General features: G+C 36.4%; 1 pseudogene; it reads right to left on the bottom strand.

Moving 5' to 3' along the window:
- Nucleotides 1-3,511: 3,511 nt before the first annotated feature.
- LOC140507965 (large ribosomal subunit protein uL30-like) overlaps nucleotides 3,512-6,000 on the bottom strand; it is an 85,879-nt pseudogene continuing 83,390 nt past the window's right edge.

Genomic DNA, 6,000 nt, shown 5'->3' with positions numbered 1-6,000 from the left:
CATGGGGGTCTCCTGTGGACTTCAGGGCACCATCAGTACAGCACTAGGCAAACAGCCAGGACCTGCAGCCTCTGGTGCAAGAAGTCCAAGACAAAACCCTTTCCACCCTGGAAGCAAAGATCAAATTTAAAAGAAAGGAAACATACCAGAAAAAGATGAGCAAAAAACAATATAAAAATAATCTGATCATAGAAAGCTATTATTGTGACAAGAAAAACTAAGACACAATCTCAAAAGCAGACAACAATGTCAAAACACCAGTGAGCAAAACCTCAAAAGAAAATGGGAAGTGGTCTCAAGCCCAGAAAGAACTCATAGGAGCTTAAAAATCATATAAGAGAGGTAGAAGAAAAATTGGGAAAAGAAGTGAAGATGAAAGAGAATTATGAAAAAAAAGCCAACAGCTTGGAAAATGGCTCAAAAAATTGAATTGGCCAAATGGAAAAAGAGATACAAAAATCCACTGAAGAAAACAACTCCTAAAGAATACAATTGACCAAATGGAAAAGAAAGTACAAAAGCTAATTGGGGAAAACAACACCTTAAAAGTGAGGACTGAGCAGGTGGAACCTAATGACTTTATGAGATATCAAGAATCAATCAAACAAATTTGAAAGAAAGTTAAAATGGAAGAAAACATAAAATACCTCATGGGAAAAACAAGTGACCTGGAAAACAGATCCAGGTAGACAATATTAGAATCATTGGACTAACTGAAAGATATAATCAGAAGGAGGGTGTGGAGAGCATCTTTCAAGAAGTTATCAAGGAAAACTATCCTGATGTCCTGGAAGCAGAGGACAAAACAGACTTGAAAAAAAATCCACCAATCACCTTGGGAAAGAGATCCCAAAATAAAAACCCCAAGGAACACTACAGCCAAATTTCAGTACTATTGGGTCAAATTAAAAATACTACAAGTGGCCAAAAAGAAGCAATTCAAGTATCTGGGTTCTACACATACATTCCTATTAAGCACATTTTCACATTGGTTATGTTGCATAAAAGAATTAAAATGAATGGGAGAAACCATGAGAAAAGCAAAACAAAACACAACAAAAGAGAAAATAGTCTGCTTCATTATACATTCTGACTCTAGTTCTTTCTCTGGATGAGGATGGCATTTTGCATCCTGAGACTTTTGAAAATGTTTTAGGTCCCTGCATTGCTGTGAAGGGCTAAGTCTATCAAAAACAGTCCTCCCACACTGTGGTTGTGACTGTGTAAATGTTTTCTTGGTTCTGCTCACTTTACTCAGCATCAGTTCATACAAGTCTTTCCAGGTTTTTTCTAAAATCTACCTGTTCATCATTTCTTATAGCACAGTAGTATTCCATTACATTCATGTGCCACAACTTGTTCAACCATTCCCCATGGGACATGGGGCATCCCTTTGATTTCCAGTTTTTGGCCACCAGAAAAAGAGTTGCTATAAATATTTTTGTACATGTGGGCCCTTTTCCCATTTTTATGATCTCTTTGGGATACAACTTTAGCAGTAGTATTGCTGGGTAAAAAGGGTATGCACATTTTTATAGCTCTTTGGGCATAATTCCAAATTGCTGTCCAGAATGGTTGGATCAGCTCACAGCTTCACCAACACTGAATTAGTGTTCCAACTCTCCCACATCTTCTCCAACATTTTCCTGTTTTGTCTTGCTAGTCAAGGTGTGATGTGGTACCTCAGAGTTGTTTTGATTTAGAGCATTTTTCATAGGTAGTTTTAATTTCTTCTTCTGAAAACTGCCCGTTAATATCCTTTGACCATTTATAAATTGGGGAATGCCTTGTACTCTTGCAAATTTGGCTCAGTTCTCTATATATTTTAGAAATGAGGCTTTTATCACAGACACTAATTATAAAACTTCTTTCCTGGTTTTCTGCTTCCCTTCTAATCTTGGTCGCATTGAATTTGTGCAAAAACTTTTCAAATTATTTTAATTAAAGTTATCCATTTTGAATTTCATAATGTTCTCTATCTCTTGTTTGGTCATAAATTCCTCCAATCTCCATAAATCTGACATATTATTTCTTGCTCGCCTAGTTTGTTTATAATTTCAGCCTTTATACCTAGATCCTGTACCCATTTGGACTTTATTCTGGTATACAGTGTCAGGCATTGAGAATCTAGTTCTCATGCCTCATTGTGATGACAATCAAAATAGGATCTTTTGTTGTTTTTGTTTTAGTATAATCAAGTGCCTGATTGAATTGTGCCTTTATCAGTCATGAATCTTTACTAGGAGTAAAGTACAGAAACAAGTTTCTTTAACAAGAAACAGTATATGTATTTGTATTGCTAATGTAATTAAAGATCTTCCCCACTCATTAATGACTCTAAAAAAGATATAAATACTCTGAGGATGAGGTTTTATTTTGGGGTTTAGTTTTTAGTAAGAAGGTATGAGTGCCAGAGGAGGACTCTGGGAAACCACTGAGTTCCCGTGCTTTGAGGGGTGACTCAAAACAGCATTCCCATATGTTGTTTTTCCTTCTCTCGTAATGATGTTCAGACAGCTGTACCTGTCTGTTGAATTATGGTCAGGCAGAGGAAGCCATGTCTGTTGGTTACTTTGGGGCTTACTGACTGGAAGTGTTTGGCCAGATGAGGACTCTGAGAAGCTGCTAAGAAGCCCCCCAGTTTTGAGGACCCAGATATTGTGCTTCCTCTTCTGATAATGATGGGCAGACAGTTGGGGTCCAATTGTCTGTTGAATTCAGGAAGAGGGAGACATGTCTGTTGATCTTTTGATTCTCTGTATTATCTTTGAAATTCAGGGTGCTGATTCCCTGAACTAACTGAATGATATATGTGCTTGGTTAAAGGAATGACACATGTGCTTGATTAAAGTGATTGCTGACACCTTGAAAGTTGCTTTCCTTTTATGAAGGCAGATCTAAGAATCTGTGATAGCAGCCCATTCCTCCCCACCCCCCATGTATGTTGGGGTGCTTACTGATACACTCATCTGTTCCAAGGTCCATAAACTACAAAGATTCAAACAATTTGACACAATAGTCTTATCAATGACTGTAATGCCCTGAAATTTAGCAAAAAAGTGAAAACTCTGATGAAAACTTCAGAAGTTAGACATACACCTAAAAGTCCATTTTAATCAAATTTTCTAAATAAGGAGGACATTTGTGTCAACATTGACGTTGTCAAAACATTGCCTACAAATAAATGTTATGTTTTCTCCAGCAACAGCTAGTCACAGCAACTTCTCAATAAACACATTTTGTTGTTCCAAAGGTATATCTGGAAGCAAAAAGATAATGTGGTCTTAGTGGCTTAGATGCATTTACCACCAAATATAACCCTACTCTATTTTCCAGGGTTTATCTCTCTAGGTCCCTAGCCCTGAACTTTATTCAGCTTTAAGAATAAGGTCAAAGACAACCTGATTAATCAGAAATATGTCCAGTAAAGCAAATATCAATTTTGTCACAGGAATTTTTAGTAACAGATCATTAGAAAAATAATCATGGCAGAGAACTTTAGTTCATTCTTCTAATAACCTTGTTGATCTGGTTCTTCCCTGTTACCAGCATCTCCACCTTCCACAAAGTGTATAGTCTTTTTCTTCATTCAGCCTCTTGGAGAAGATAATTTGAAGGGCTACAGCTCTGAAGTGCTTGCCAACAACGTACATTTCATGGATCAAGTCCTCTATGCAGATAACTCCATGTTTACCAAGAGATTTTGCAATAAGGGCATTATCCATCAGGGCAATTCTCTGCTTCTTGATCTTGCCACAACCACGTTTATAGATGACTTTTCACAGAACTTCAGGTTTGGGTAACCCCATGCAATGCATGAGGATCCACAGTCCTTAGCATGTTAATGGAAGCCTTGTTAAGCTGAACAAAAGTGCCACTGAAGATTTGGTGAAGACGAAGAAGCTGCAACACTTTTCGGACCTTTGGGCTAACACCATGGATACCTCTGATTCTGATCACAAAAGCTAACTTGGGTTAGTTGCCAGCTTTTCATGCCATTTTAGCCAGATGGATTTCTCTTCTGTACATCTGTCTGTACCTCTTATGATAGGCTTTAGCTTTTTCATAGATAACTTTTCTCTGTATTTTACGGAGCTTTTTTATAGCTATCTTTTTCTTCAAGTGTTTGGCCTTCAGTATTGTGAAAGCCTTTCACTTTTTCAGAAGGAACTCTGAAATGGATGGTAGCTTCTTTTCTTCTATGCCTGTGTTTTAAAATAATTTATTTTAAAAATAAATTTAAATTTAATAAAAAATAATTTATTTTTCCAATTACATGTAAAAACAATTTTTAAAATTCATTCAAAAATTTTTTGAAATCCAAATTCTTTCCTCCTTTCCTTCCACTCCCCTCTCATTGAGAGGGTAAGCAAAGACATACAGTTTATACATGTATAGTCACGCAAAAATATTTCCATATTATTCATATTGTGAAAGAAAATGCCGACCAAAACAAAAAAAGAAAGTTAAAAGAAATATGCTTCAATTTACCTTGACTCTTTCCATTCTTTTTCTGGCAGTTCATTTTTCATCATGAATCCTTCAGAACTGTCTTAGATCACTGTATTGCTGAGAATAGCTAAGTCATTTGCAGTTGATCATTGTACCACATTGTGGTTATGGTGGACAATGTTCTCCTGGTTCTGCTTACTTTACTTTGTTCAAGTAAATCTTTCCAGGTTTTCCTGAGAGCATATCATTTTTCCATTCTTTTAACATAATAGTCTTCCATACAATCATATGCCACACCTTGTTCAGCCATTCCCCAATTGATGAGGATCCCCTTGATTTTCAATTCTTTGACATCACATAAAGAGGTGCTATACATACTTTTGTACATATAGGTCATTTTCCTTTAAAAAAAATACTTTGGGATACAAACCTAGTAGTGGAATTATTAAATCAAAGGGGATGCACAATTTTATAACCCTTAGATTAAAGCTCTAAATTGCTCTCCAGATTGGTTGGGCTAGTTCACAACTCCACCACAGAGTGTTAGCTTCCCAATTTTTCCACATCCCTTCCAATAATTGTCATTTTCCTTTTCTTTCATATTAGTCAATCTGATAGGTGTGGCATGGTACCTCAAAGTTATCTTAATGTGCATTTCTGTAATTAATAGTTATTCAAAGTACTTTTTCATGAAGCCTCTGATTTCACTTGCATGGGGGACTCCCAGTGAGAAAACGCCTTGTATCAAAGATGATCAATTTTTCTGTGATTTATAGTGCTAGGGAATTTTCTTAGACCCTAAGAAGTTAAGTGAGTTGCCCAGAGTCACAGGCAGGATGTGTCAGAGGCAGGACTTGAATGCACATTTTTTCTGATTCTGAGGACATGCCCTGCCTTTCTGTCCAGACACCACTCTGCCTCTCATGATGCTTTTTTTTTGTAAGTAGTGTTTTATTTTTTCCAATTACATATAAAAATAATTTTCTATCCCCCTTCAGCAAGATGGCATGTAATCAGATATGTTATACATGTACAATCATGTAAACATTTTCCACATTAGTCAGGTTGTGAAAGAAGAAACAGAACATAAGGAAAACAACCACAACCCCCCCCAAAAAAAACAAAAAAAGAAAAAAAATAGCATTTTTGGATCTGCATTCAGATTCCTTCCATAGCATTTCCCATCATGAGTCTTTTGGAATTGTTGGATCATGATGCTTCTTTATAGCTAACAATTTGTGGACCATCTTAAAAGCTGTGGTATTTCCTTTGACCCTTCCAGAAACTGGGCACTGCTTTTCTCACACATCTTATTCTGGGAAATAAATATACAATAGTATACCTCATCAGATTTTATTTTATGACTGAGCATCTGACTCACACCCATGGATCTGTTCTTAGTTTCTAACTAATATGTTAAAATGAGATTTCCTTTCCCAACCTTCCCCTCTCAAGTCCCCTTTTTGCAATCATCTCCTTTATTTTTGTGGGTTTTCTCCTTAAAAAAATATTACTCTCAAGAAGGGGCCTAAATTGAGAAGGTAAATA

This window comes from Notamacropus eugenii, chromosome 5, assembly GCF_028372415.1.
Source record: "Notamacropus eugenii isolate mMacEug1 chromosome 5, mMacEug1.pri_v2, whole genome shotgun sequence".
In the NCBI taxonomy this organism is placed as follows: Eukaryota; Metazoa; Chordata; class Mammalia; order Diprotodontia; family Macropodidae; genus Notamacropus; species Notamacropus eugenii.
The sequence above is the reverse complement of the archived record's forward strand: the minus strand, read 5'-3'. Positions and strand labels throughout refer to the sequence as shown.